This window comes from Adiantum capillus-veneris, chromosome 21 (genome assembly GCF_014529385.1).
Source record: "Adiantum capillus-veneris isolate H3 chromosome 21, ASM1452938v2, whole genome shotgun sequence".
Lineage (NCBI taxonomy): Eukaryota > Viridiplantae > Streptophyta > Polypodiopsida > Polypodiales > Pteridaceae > Adiantum > Adiantum capillus-veneris.
In genome coordinates this window covers 83,048,457-83,062,417 of record NC_140951.1, presented here as the reverse complement: position 1 = coordinate 83,062,417, position 13,961 = coordinate 83,048,457, and the positions used below count along the sequence as shown (strand labels likewise).

Here is a 13,961-nt window from a genome sequence, read left to right as displayed (position 1 = left end):
TTTGTGAGCATAGCGGGTATACATAATTGAAGATAGCAACATAATCATAGCAATTAGTTAACTTGGCATAGACAAGTTATACTTTTGCAAGAGAGAGAGTTTAGAGAACATGACAACAATTGAGGACCGGATTTATGTGGAGCCGGTCCCCCCTCCAATAGGCATTTGTATTATGATTTCTCCCATAAAGAGAGACTTGTTACAATACAGTCTTTGTGTTCCTTGTGACCTAGGTGATGCCATGAAGATGGAAGGCTTCATGCACCACAAACATAACATAAACTTGAAGAAAGCTTTAACTATCCCAAGCCTCAGTCCCAAGACCTCAAACACCTTCGAAGGTGGAGAGAGCTAGCAGGGAATGAGGGTAGGGAAGAGAAAGAAGAAACATTTCGTAGGAGAAAGAATTAGTTCCTCACTTATCATACTCTTGTTGCTAGCATACATAATAGCATAGTAATGAAGAAGAAGGAGATGGCAAGCTTAAGCATTGAAGCATGGCTCTTGGTTGGATTTGCACTCCATAGCCAAGAGTGTTGGTGTAGGCTCTCAACCTCTACTTGCTTGGAGAGGGAGCTCCTGCACTTTGCATATCACACAATGAGAGCGCTTGTGAGTGTGTGGGTGAGTATACCCCCTAGGCACCCCCCTAGCTTGCTTGGGTCGACCCCCCCTTGCAGCTCATGCCTGAAGCTCATTGGACCCCTCCAGGCCTAGCCAATCACAAGCAGGAGCCGTTACAAGCAACATGGGTAGCCTTGGGACAAGTGTCTCCCTTTCCCCTTTGAGAGAGAGGACTTGAAAAATGCTAAAACAATTAGATAATTCATGTAATTTATCATTGGACCCCTTTGAAGCCTAGCCAATAGGCTTCAAGCAACACATGAAGGTAACATGGGTAGGGGCCTGACATGTGTCCTTGCTGCCTCTTCAAGATGGGCTTCCCTTGTGTGTGTGAGTGGGTGTTCTCTCTCTAGGCCCTAGGAAAAGGGCTCGCCCCCCCTCTTGTAGGAATGCTTTTGACTTTTAGGTGATCAAGCACCTTACTCACCAAGCATGACAAAGCACTTGAACTAGGGGGGGTTCCCACAAGCATCTCAGGCAAGCTTCTCAAGGCACCTCAAGTACTTTAATCATGCAGCAAGTCAAGCACCTCAAGCATGGAGCCAGTCAAGCACCTCAAGCATGGAGCCAGTCAAGCACCTCAAGCATCTTAATCAAGCACCTCAAGCATGAAAAACACCTCAAGCATGACAAGCACTCAAGCAGGACAAGCACCTCGAGCTTGGGCCGGGTTCCCACCTCAAGCTCAGCCCTAGCTTACTTAAGGTCAAAAGGACTTTTACACACATTTATTGGAGGTCTTCAATGAAGCTAACCCTAAGGTCTTATGCTCCATTGGTTAGCCTTGCTCTTTGATAGACCATCTCCCTTTTGGGCCCCTTTACATTGGCCCCGTGTTGAGATAGATCTAAAAGCACATACCTATATCTTAACACTTGTTCCCGTTTATTCTCCCACATTAAGTGATCAATTTAATATGAGAAAATCATTTGGGTTAGTTAGATATTAGATTTTATGATAGAGGCCAATAATTTACTTTTGATTTCCATGAAAGAAAAAAAAAATACTTTCTAGCATGCGACTTAAAATAGAGTTTATTTCAATTTCCATGAAAGAAACATTGTTACTCTCTAGCGTTCGACTTAAAACATTAGATACCATGCTTTATCAACCTTTATGATATTGTAAAGAGAAATTATACTATTAAATGATGTTTCCCATCTAGACTTTTGACCCTTAAAATATGTTTGATTCGTAAACCACTTAATGCTCTCAATATGATAAGGCACAATCTCAAACTCTACACTATCTGAAGGGCATGAATAATGGCATACAACACATGCCCGTATGAAAAGTTATTTTGTTGAGCACTATCTAATGTCTTACTCTCAAAGGCAATTGGTCTACCCTCTTGAAGTAGCACTACACCAATAGCCTTATTGCTAGCATCAATATCCAAAAAAAAGGCTTTATTGGATCAACAATGCTTATAGGGGAGCAAAAGCTAAGGCTATCTTAAGCTTATCAATGTTACTTTGATGTTTTTCTTGCCAGGTAAATTGACGATCTTGACTCTTCAACTAGTCAACATTCATAAGTACAAGTATCTTTGCATAATTTTGATTAATTTGCGATGATAGCTGGTCACGCCCAAGAAAATTTGAAGATATTTTAAACTTTTGAGACAAGGCCATTTCAAAATAGCCTCCATTTTGCTAGGATCCATCTTAAGACCCTCAATGGATATAATATGGCCAAGATATTGCTCTCTATTTTCATAAAAGAACATTTTCTCTTCGTGTCATATAAGGCATGCTTTCTAAGTGGTTCAAAAAGCTATTAAGATTATCAAATTGGTCTTCCTTACAATGGCTGTAAATAATTATGTCGTCCAAGAAGAAAAAAAACAAATCTACCCAAGCAAAGTAGGAAGACCGTGTCCATAAGTTTCATAAAAGAAACTACAGAATTTATCAATGCAAAGAGAAGAACAAGAAACTCAAAATGCCCAAACCTTGTTCAAAAAGTTTTTAGGAAGATCTCTTGTATCAATTTGTAATTAATGATATCCTAATCACAAATCAATCTTCATGAAGTATATAGCCCAATAAAGTTGATAAAAAATCTCATCAACTATGAGCATATGATCATTATTCTTTGTGTTAATCTTAATTAGACATTGATAATTTACACACAAACTCACACACACACACACAAAACCATCCTTTTTCCTCACCAAGAGCACTTGGGATGCCCATGGAGAAGAAATGGGTCTAATGAAACCTTTACTAACAATTCAGCTAGCTAACATTCCAAATCCTTAGCTTCACTTTGAATAAGCATATATGCTGGTTTTCTTGATAATTTGTTGTCGGGTTACACATCTATACTATCTTGTATTTCCTCTCTGGAGGTAAACCCAAAGGTAAATCATCCAAAAAAAATATTCATATTTGTGCTAAACTTGACTAAGTTCATCACACTGAGAAACAAAATTAGACTTTTTATCTTCATGTAAAAGGAAGCTACACAAGTAGTAACACAAATAAAAATTCTCTATTTCATTTAATTTCTCTTATAATTGGAGTGTCAATTTTTTGAGATCTTTTCATTTGGAGCTTTCTCACATAGTTTAGGTCTTTCTAACTTGCATGCAACCACTCTTGTGTTCACTTAGATGTTTCTAAGTTTTATCTATTTTTGCAAGTTTGATGCATGTACACCAATCCCTTCACAACAACAACATTAGTGTATTAATAAAAGCTCCCACCCAACCCAAACTTCTATGTATGCCATTCTTGTAGAGAAACCTACAAGGCTTCAACAAAAAAAAAGTACAAGCACTACCATCAATTCATAAAGATTCCTCAAAAGCATTAATCTTTATGATCCAAAATAGTACAAGGAAAAAAGCATGCCATCGAAGAGATTGTTTTACTGGAAAATGCCAAAATAAAGCCTCGCAAAGTGTACAAATCATCCACCAAAATGTCAAAAAAATTTGAGCAAACTACTAGGCATTTATTTTTTCTCTACTTCTTTGAAGGCGTAAACTGTCGGGGTTGATTCAAGATGAAAGTGAGATCTCTTTCACGTAGTGTTGGTTGATGTATAATCATATGCTACTTACCATCCAACCCAAGAATCTGTGTGTAGACAAAGTATAGGTGCTTACAAGCCAAGTAAGATTTTGTTGCTTTCTCCCGGCCTTGAAAATCAGGGCATGTACAGTAGGGCTCCATAGCCACATGCACATCATATACATCTTGAGTTATTATCTTGAACACAGCATGACGAGCAGGCACCAAAATTATCTCTTGCACAAAACAAGCTTCCATACGTGCTCCCACTTCCATGCGTTTACTTGCCTCCTTAGAGACACCGGACCTCCATTTTTTGTTGCGCTTGCCAGAGGTTCCCACTGTCTCCCTTTCCTTGACAGCATTTGGAGAAGGAGCTCTAATCACAAAACCTGCCCCTAGCAAACCAGTATACTCCTCCTTTGATACACCTGTTCCACTCTCTACTAGCCAAGTTGTTGGCCTTTCCGGTGGTGACAATACTTGTTTGGCCACAACTTCAGTGTGATGCACATCATCGCCACAAAACCACATCCATTGGTGTTGCCTCTGGTCTTTGTAAGTTCTCTCTCCCCAAAAGCATGGGGCCACAAGTCCTGGAGACCTACTTTGCATGACATTCTCACATCTTCTCCCTTCAAGCACGCCAAAACACTTACGAGAGACATTTTGAGGCATTCTTCTCATTGCCCAATGACCCCGTGGCACAACAATCTCAAAATCACCAATAATGTATTCACTAATAGAAGGTATGGTGTCATCTATTATGTCATTATTTGCATGAATCTCCTCATATGTGGAATCTGCATTCACATCAAATCTTTGTCCCTCTTGCTTCATGTCCATATCAAACAAAATCTTTCGTGGTCGTCCGCGCTCTTTTCGTTGTCTAGACTCCATCACATAGCCAGGATTATGAGAAGCTGTTTCTGCAAATCCTCTAGCCTTCTTTCTTTGCACTGTTTCCCCATCTCCATGCAATAAAGGTTGCCCATAAAATGGTGTGCCTGCCACTGCCCCTTGGAGAGCACGTGCCAACACAAGTGGGCTAAGAGTTTTTTCTTTATTTCTTGATCTCTCTAGATATGTTTGCATATCTGGACCAAGCCCTATGTATCTACCTGTTAGATAGCCATGTTGCTTTGTGCATTGAATGTACGCATTGATGACATCAGTGACGCATGCATCATACAAAGAAATTTTTTTGCTACCGCATTCTCCAGCAAGCCAAGAAGCATGAATGGTCTCTGACAAATTGGTACTCAGAATTTGAGCCTTTTCCCAAGGACTCATAGATATCTGCATTCCACCAAAAAAAAACTTTGAATTAGTGAAATAAAAAAATAGAGAAGGTTGTGGTGAGGCTCATGATTGTATCATACTTCATTGTGTAAGCTACCCCAGTGAGATATCCTTGTCTCCCACCACTTGAACCATTTCTCCAATGACTTGATATTCTCACTTGCAACATTATCTGCCCACCATCTTCTAATTGCTTCTGCTTGCTTCATTGCCAAACCCATTGTCCTTGAATTGCGCCAAGTCTCACACATGTCTTTGTGGATACCAAACTTTTCTTTGGCTATATATTTTTTAGTATGTTTATGTAGACTTTGCTCCCAGTGGAAGAGACAAGACCTTTCCTTTCCATTCATGACGTTATTTGGCCCTTCATTGAAAACTGTATGCACGGCAGCCCAATTTGCTCCAGCCTCATCAGCCATAAATCGTGCAAATTCTGTCGATGGATAACCTTCTTGAGCCAACACATTATTAAGAGATCTCCAAAATAGGACTTGTGTGTCTGTATCCTCCTCTTTGGTGTCACAAACCGCTATAACCATCAATCCCTTCAAACTAAAGAAAAAAGACAAATCTTAGTTACAAAAATTTTGCAAATGTGCAACAAAATGCTACAACACACCAAAAGACTACCTCGGATCATAAACAGAGCATGACATAGTTGCCCATCCATCTATTCTATGTGTGTGATCAAAATGTACCCAAGCAGCACTCAAATCTCCATTTCCTCGACGCATGCGATTGACAAGGTCTATACCAGACCCTGGACCTTTTTTTGACATCTTAAAGATGTAACACTTATCATTTGGCCCACCTTGCCTAGGGAAACGACTTCCATGAAAGTAAGGAAAGTGACATTTTTTCTTCAAAAGCATAATGTGGTCAAACCCATCCCCAACAATCAAGTCTTGTTGTCTTTTCTCAGTAGCTACCATTATCTTAAATCTGTCAAAAAAAGTCATAAATTAAAATAACCTTGTAGTACTGAAAAATCTAAATGTTAAATGTTTTACCTTTTTTTTGAACTAGTGGAATCATTTCTTCCAATACATTTGAGAGCTCTGACTCCCCCATTTTTAGTTCATCTGAACCATGAATAGCATCAACCAATAATTGTCTAGCGACAATCATCTGAACTCTTCTTGGTCCACTGCTTCTATCCACCTTCAAGACACTTGCGACCATCTTCCGTATTCTCTCTATTGTGGCTCTTGACGTACCTGCTTGGACTTCATGCAAGTGATGACCTACGTGAATCATCATTCTTGTAAGCTTCGGATCTGAGGGCAAAATGTAGTACACTTTGCAAGCACAAGTACACTCACAGAAAACAACTTTTTTGCAATAATGACAAGTGATACACAGGTTTTCGTCTTCACATAGAAGCCCTTTCCTGACTTGCTTATCTAGGTAACCATGAAAGAAGGATACATTGAACTTGGTGTTGTTCAAATAATAGGGACAAAGAACTCTGTGACAAACTAATGACCCCAAGCAATAACTAAGCCTAACAGTAAAATTTATGGACATGTTAGTTTTATGTGGCCTAGTCCAAAAATGACCATCGAATTTTTGCTCCATCCCTTCCATCCTTTTACAACCTTCTTCAATGTGGGGTAGCTCGAAGGCAATGTCACCATCATAAACTTGTGGAAGCTCTGTCACCTGTTTGATTTTCTTGCTATTGTTTATCAGGTGTTGTAGTCTGAAACATGTTTTGATACCTAAAATCCAAGGAATGATAGAGTTTTTTGTAAAATCATGAACGACATCATCACTGGACCCCAATCTTTGTTGTTTGTCAAACGGCTCAGTTTCCTCTTGCATTGATGGATTGTTTATCTCAAAACAATCTTCTTTTGCACATGGAAACTGACTGTTGATGCTTGTTATGACTGGTTTAGCACCAAAATCACTACCCTCACTATCTGTAATATAGAGCATATCACTAGAATGTTCAATGAAATACTCAGAAGAGAGAGAAGAGTCCAATAAAAAGTGCTCATTTCCATCAATATCCCACTCTGAAGGGGTTTGAATATACATTTTTTCCAAGCCAATGTGAACTATTGCTTTCAAACATGTAAATTTGTAGTTTGGAGGAAGAAGACACTGTAGATAATATCTGCTGAGCAAGAGTTTGTTGTGTCGAAGCTCTAATTCCCTACTATGTGTCTCTTTTCCAAGTGTCCAAGAGAGATTTACTCTGTCCATCTCCATACCAAGACAATGGGAGCAATGGGTTTTCTAAACCTAATGAAAAGTTATTGCAAAAAATATAAAACATAATTTTCGCACTTAGAGAGAAAAAATGAGTGACTGCCACATCATAAATGCTAGGGCCGCTCATTGTTGCTTTATAATTAATGCCGACAATTGTAATATAATATCCTCTCCTAGTTCTTCTATAATTAAAGCAATCATAATTAAATACTCTCTTTTCATTCTCTCTACAATAATAATTAAATATTCTATCTTCATTCATAACGTAAGGTAGAGTCTTTATTTTTACGAGGAAATAGAAGCTCACGATCATTACTAAAAGCTTGAACTCATAAAAGGGATTGGAGACTGCGGAGTCTAGAAAGTTCTTTCATGGCTAAAGGCTAGACAAAATGGTGGTCATAGGATCATCAGATTAACAGATACTTTTTCCTTAAATTTGAAGGTGGATTATGTTTTTTCAATAAACCTAAGGTGAATTTACAGCAAACCTAAGTTTTTTGGAAGACCTAAGGTTTCAATGTTCTGCAAGTCATGGCTGGAGTTTAGTAGGTAGAACCATCTTCATCATTCTCCTCCTCCATCTCTTCCTCCACGCCCCCCGCCCCACTCGCTGAGCACGCAATCCGTCCGTGCGCGCGCGGATGGATTGCGTGCTCAGCGAGTGGGGCGGGGGGCGTGGAGGAAGAGATGGAGGAGGAGAATGTTGTTTGTTTTTTTATTTGTGCTTAATCGCCTGCTGTGTCCGAGTATGAGCTTCTGCTATGCACGCTGTCCGATTTACAAGCAGGAGGTACAGGCCCGTTGTGCACGCTGTCTGAGACGTGAGCTTCTGCTGTACACGCTGTCCAATTTCAAGCACGCTGTCCATCTGCATGCGTGTAGACGGATAGCGTGCTCATTTTTTGGGTTTGCTAAGCGTTGCTGGCTGTGCTGGCAAGGAGGGACGGGCCCAGGAGGGACGCGGCAAGGAGAGACGGGGCCAGGTGTCAATGCTCTGCTTGGAAATGGAAATATCAATAGACCCTTCTCAACTCGGCCTGCGCCATGCTGTGAGTGGCAAAACTCTCAGCAATACCATACTGTGGCCACGATTTGCGTTGGGCGTCAATTGCTGAGTTTCAAAACCTGTGGAGGTTTGGCCCTTTACTCCTCCAGCAAGGCCACAGAAGTGGAGGAATCGCCATAGATTCCGATTGAGATGTTTGAAATAATCAAAGAAGAGATTGTCATTATCCATATCATCGTCAAATGCTAGGGTGGAGCCTGCTATGCCAAGATGGTGCTCTTGTTGACTAGGTGTTTGCGTAGGAGCAATGCCAATATTTGGTGACGACGACGCGTTGATAATGGTAGCATCTGTCTGCTCATGACTAGTTATTGCATTCATATGCAATGTAGTTGAGCCAATATGCTTGGATCCAATCAATGATCCATATAAGTGAGGAATATGTTGCCTCTCGTTCACTGCACGTATCAATTGCCCTTCATTTGCTAGAAGCCAATGCCGTCTCTCAGTTGCGAGGCTCTGATGATGCCTCTCATTTGCTAAGAGTAGTTGTGGATGTGTCTCATTAACAATAGCACTACCATATTGTGGATGTGTCTCATTTACACTTATGGCACCACCATATTGAGAAGCCTTCATGAAGGGCCTCTTACTCGACATCTCTGGCCTTGAATATTGCTCGATGTTGGACCAATCCTCCAAGGGTTTGAGCACTTGACATTTCTCTTGGGCATGTTGCTATAGGGTGGTATCAAGAGACGTGCTTATAATGTTTGTGTTCATAAGGTGATGAAGTCCACTAGAGACCAATGAGAGTGTAGTTGAGCTTGCCTTGGGTAGCGCCTGAGTTGACGGCAGTGCGTGGCCATCCTCCATAAGTGAAGCATGGACAGTGGTCATGCGGTGGGAGAAGTTTATTAAGCTGGCAAAAAGCAAGGAGGAGCTATTGCTGGCAAAGTTGAATAGGTTGTTTAGGCATTGAGGGAAGGCCAAGGGCCAATACTTTTTGTCGAGCTCAGCAGATCGGCATGTATGGTAGCCTTTGTCGATAACGTCAAAGAAAATTTGCTCCTCGTCACACCTTTGGACTTGTTTGATGGTGAGGAAGCATATTTGTAATACTAGCTATTGCAAGCTCCACCATATGTCATGTGAGTTGACAGGTTTTGACATGTCTACCCTATGGCACTGAAACCACTTTGATTTATGCAAAAATCTAAGGTATTTATCCTATGTTTAATTTTTAGCAGAAGGTCAAGTGTTAAACCTAAGAGAGTATCTAGCTATCTAACTCCTAAGTGTTAACTCTCTCTCTCTCTCTCTCTCTCTCTCTCTCTCTCTCTCTCTCTCTCTCTCTCTTTCAAATCATAGCATTTATACATTATAACTGTTTTGTCTTTTTTGCACTTATAGTATTTTGTAAAAGAGTTGATAGTTCTAAACAGAGTTTTGATTATGCTATTGATTTTTTTTAATAAAGGTGTAATATTTTTCTCATGGCTCCCAAACGCTCCATGAAAAAACGAGAAGCAAATTGTTTAGGGGGGACGACTCTACGATCTGGGGCTATTCAAGCAAGGCAAGTTATACTTGAGGATGGTTCCTCAAGGATTCTACCTATGAGTCCACCAAAGAAGTCTCTGAAGAGAAGAAATCAATGTGGGTATGTTGATGATGAAGCGTGGTCCTTGGACAGGTCTATAGATGGTGCTTCTAATAGCAATGCTATCACTCCAAATACTATTGGTCCATCTTTTGCTCCCACCCCACAAACTACCCACACAGAGACCAATAACCAAACTGAAGAAGACAACTTTTCAAAGCATAACAGGGTTTTTGGGGAGAATGTGTCTCTTGGGTTGATGAATGAAGTCATAAGTCAATTTCATATCAAAAGAAAGTCAGAGCCTCCTTTTGTTCCCTTATGTAGATTAATAGGTACAGATGCTGTTCGATGTGCAATTTCGGATGCATCTTGGTTGACATCCACGTTCGATAGGGTTGGCTATGTCTCTTCAATGGGTTCTTTTATTGTTTCACTTAAAGGATGACATGGAGAAATAAAACATCTGACAGAAGATACAATTGAGAAGTGGGATCCAATATGGCAAAGACTTAATGCAGAATTTGAAAAGAATCTTGTGGGTGATTGGGTAGATCTTCGAGGCAAATTTTTTTTTGTTTGGGATGGAAACCACAGATTGAAAACTTGGATGCGACGAATTGAAGAAGGCAAGTGCTTCATTTCTTATCTTGTTTGAGTTTAGATATACATTGTTGCACTTGAAAAATAAATTTGGATGATGTTTCTTTTGTAGAGCACTCTGAGGATGAAAAATACCATGTGTAAGTTCGTTGTGAATTTATTGAGATAGATAAAAAGAAGGAAGCAGAGTTGATTTTGAGTCTTGATACAAAAAACGAGTAACGCATATTTGGTTAATTGTTGTTCAATTCTCTAGTTGTAATATGTTTTTTCATTTGCTTACACGTCAACATTTGCTTCTAGAATCTCACGGGCTACAACTCCACCCAACTTGGCACATGAAGTATTTATGTTTCAGAAGTTTGGTATTGCTAACAAATCGAGCATAATGGAATATATAACTCCTGAGCAAAAATCTTGGATGGAGGTTGAGCTTAAATTGGAGGCTAGACATAACCAAGGGATTATGCCATGGTACGCAACGCCGTGCATCTTGATTGCTCAACTTGTTTGGAAGGTATGTCATGCTCAATTTGTTTGGGATAATAAATATAACAATTACGTTCAAATATACCTTAAATTTTTATGTGGGAAGTCTATTCATAGTTGTCAAGTGATGGATTGTGTTACGGTTTGTATAATGTCCTAAATTCCCATGTGGGAAGCCTTGTAGAGGTGGCAAGTTATGGATGGAGTTTTGGTTCCCATGTGGGAAGCCTATGTACTCATGGATTTGTTTGCGTTGTGTTACTAATGGCTCATAGAAATATTGTTAAACAATTGTGTTGCTATGAAGGGGAGATGGGAATCCTTTTTGGCTGATGAGAAGAGAAGGCTTAGAACTTTAGGTCTTCTTGGGGAGGATTTCAAAAAGAAGATGAACGAAGCTTTAAAGAAGGAAGAAGAAAAAGTGAGAGATAGCGGATATAAGTACCTTTCTATTGCAAATCCTGCACATGGTGAAGAGTTTTTTACTATGCTATTTGACAAGGATTGGCATGAAAAAACAATGGTAGGAATCACTCGGGATAAATTATACAGCTTGTGCGCCGCAAAGATCACAATAGAAAGGTTTGTTTTAGTTCATCTTAAACTTTGATTTGTCGTTTTAGTGTGCATTGTAATCAGTACATTAACTTTTGGATTGACGGTTATAAATTTGTTCAATAGATGCAAAGAACTTCTTCACATGATGATTTTGACCAAAGTTAAGGACTCCAAGGGAGGTCATTTTGCAGACTATAAGAAACTTAGAGCCTACATGAGGCAAGAGACCTATTGGCAAGGAATGTTTGGCGAAGTAGTAATTATTATTGCTAAGTTTGAGGTGGAGGGGCCTTTGTTGCCAAAAGCATTTGAGGTTTTTTTTAAGGCATCTAGGAAGACACATGTTTCATTGGATTATACTCATGTTCTAGCAAACATGAAGAGTGCTTCAGATTATGCCTCTTTACCCGAAGTGATGCATTCAAGAAAACGTCTTGTGTACAGGTATTGGATTGTTTGAATATTAATTTTGCTTCACAATGTATTTTATTGTCTCTTTTTTATATTGATTTTTCATTTAGATGGCTATTGAATTGTATGCGGCTGAGGATGATAGAGTCTATGCCGGAGGATGTACAAGAATGGCTAGATAAAGAGGATGAAAATACTATGTTCTCGTCAACACTCTTGGAAAAGGGTATTACACCTTGGGAGTGCTCTCACTGTCCATGGTGGTTGGAGTATCCCCTAGGTGTTATCCCAAAGAGTGAGCAAGAGATTCATGCTCGTAAGTGAATTGCAATCTCTTGTATAAACTAATATAATTTGTTTAAAATTGAATTTTGTTGATCTTTTGTTGTGAACTTTTCTATGGAAAGGTTTTTTGAAAGAGAGTCACATCTCTAATGACGGTGTAATCCCACCCCAAGCTACACATATTGAGCCATCCACCAAGCCATCTTCGCGTAGAAGGAAAGATGAAAAAAGTATAGAAAAACCCTCCCAATGTGTGCCTGTAAATTCTGATGGTGAGGAGGAGAGCTTTCCAATTCCTCTTCCACCAAAAGGATCCACCCTAGCATCAAAGTCTTGCTTCTCTGAGACTATTATGAGTCGTTCACTACATGAGAGGATGCCATCAAAACGCAACACAAGTAGACGCTCTTTGCTTGTTTATTTGCTTTTTATTACTCTAATTATTGTGTGCATTAACCGTTGACACTCCTATGGTTTTCTAAGCATTCTTTGAGATTCTAAGAAATTAAAAATTTCATTCTCATGTTTAGGAGAGGAGTTTATTACTTGTGTGGATGCTTTGTTGTTGGATGTGGAAGCAATTGATGACCTAGCATGGCATAGGTAAGACTTACATATTTCTCTAAAAACTCAACTTACCATAATTTACTCTTACCATGATCCTTTGGTTTGTGTTAGTATTGAAATGTGGTTCAAGAAAACACCAATCTATGATGGACGTGAGTATTCATTGAAGGGGGAAATCTCCCAATATGCGACAAGGTTGATCTTTGCAGACTTCCCTACGTCCATGCTAGTTGATGGTATTCACAATAGCACTATAGGTGAGCTTTTTTCATGGCTTCTTTTTCGTTATACAATGCACATATGTTATGATTTAATTTTTTATTTTAACTTGAGTGTGTAGGTAATGTAAAGGTTGTTCCTGAGTGGAACCACTTTTCCACTGCCTTGCGAGTGGTGTCATGGAAATTGCCGATGTTCACTTGGCAGACGAGGGTTTCTTGGTGACTTTGTCTCTTGCGCAACATTTGGGGGATCTTGCCATGCAGGCTAATAGAGTGAGTTTGCAGCTCCATCGCTCGTGGACTTTGATGTGTGATGGGGGATACTTGCATCCAGATACTGGTGAGTAGGTGAGGTTGCCTTCTCTATGTGACGCTGGCGCATGAAATTTAGAGTTCTTCTCTTTAAGTGATTTATTTTTTCCTTACATAGGTGATGGATCTCACTCTTGGTTTGTTTTATCGTAAGAATGCTCAAAGCATTACACCTCATTATGATAGAAAGGCTGGGGAGGATGTTTCTCTTGAGTGCTTTTCGACCTCAAGAAGCTACCTCACAGAGTCTCCACCTCGTTCATCTAACAATTATACAAGGATAGCTGGAGATTTGATTCGAGGGGGAGCAGAGCGTACTGAGACTTTTTATAGGTAACTTTCTAGCCATGAATACTCAGCACACTCATATTGGTAGTTAGATGCTAGCTCTTGACGTTAAATTTTGATTATTATGTTTGACGCAGTTGGTTGCTAGAAACATTCACATATGAGGACGACCATGTTATGGACATTTTTGTTGGGTATGGTGGCTTGGGGCTTGCTTGCACAAAGGATATCCGTCACTGTCTAATGCTAGAGGGTGATTTCTTTGTCTTCTCTGAGTGTTTAGAGAAGAAAGTTTGTGGTCCTCCTCCTCAGGAGAAAAACTAGTAGATAAGTTACTTCCATAGGTGGACAATTATTTTTGTGACTTGACTCTATGTATTGTTTGAGATAGTATTTTTTCAATGCAGCAATAAGCAACATATGGAGATTGTGGGTTTTTCCCTTGT

At 39.7% G+C, this 13,961-nt stretch overlaps 2 pseudogenes; one reads left to right on the top strand and one right to left on the bottom strand.

Moving 5' to 3' along the window:
• Positions 1–7,949: 7,949 nt before the first annotated feature.
• Positions 7,950–9,351, bottom strand: LOC147431253 (uncharacterized; annotated as a pseudogene).
• Positions 9,350–13,548, top strand: LOC147431252 (uncharacterized; annotated as a pseudogene).
• Positions 13,549–13,961: the final 413 nt, after the last annotated feature.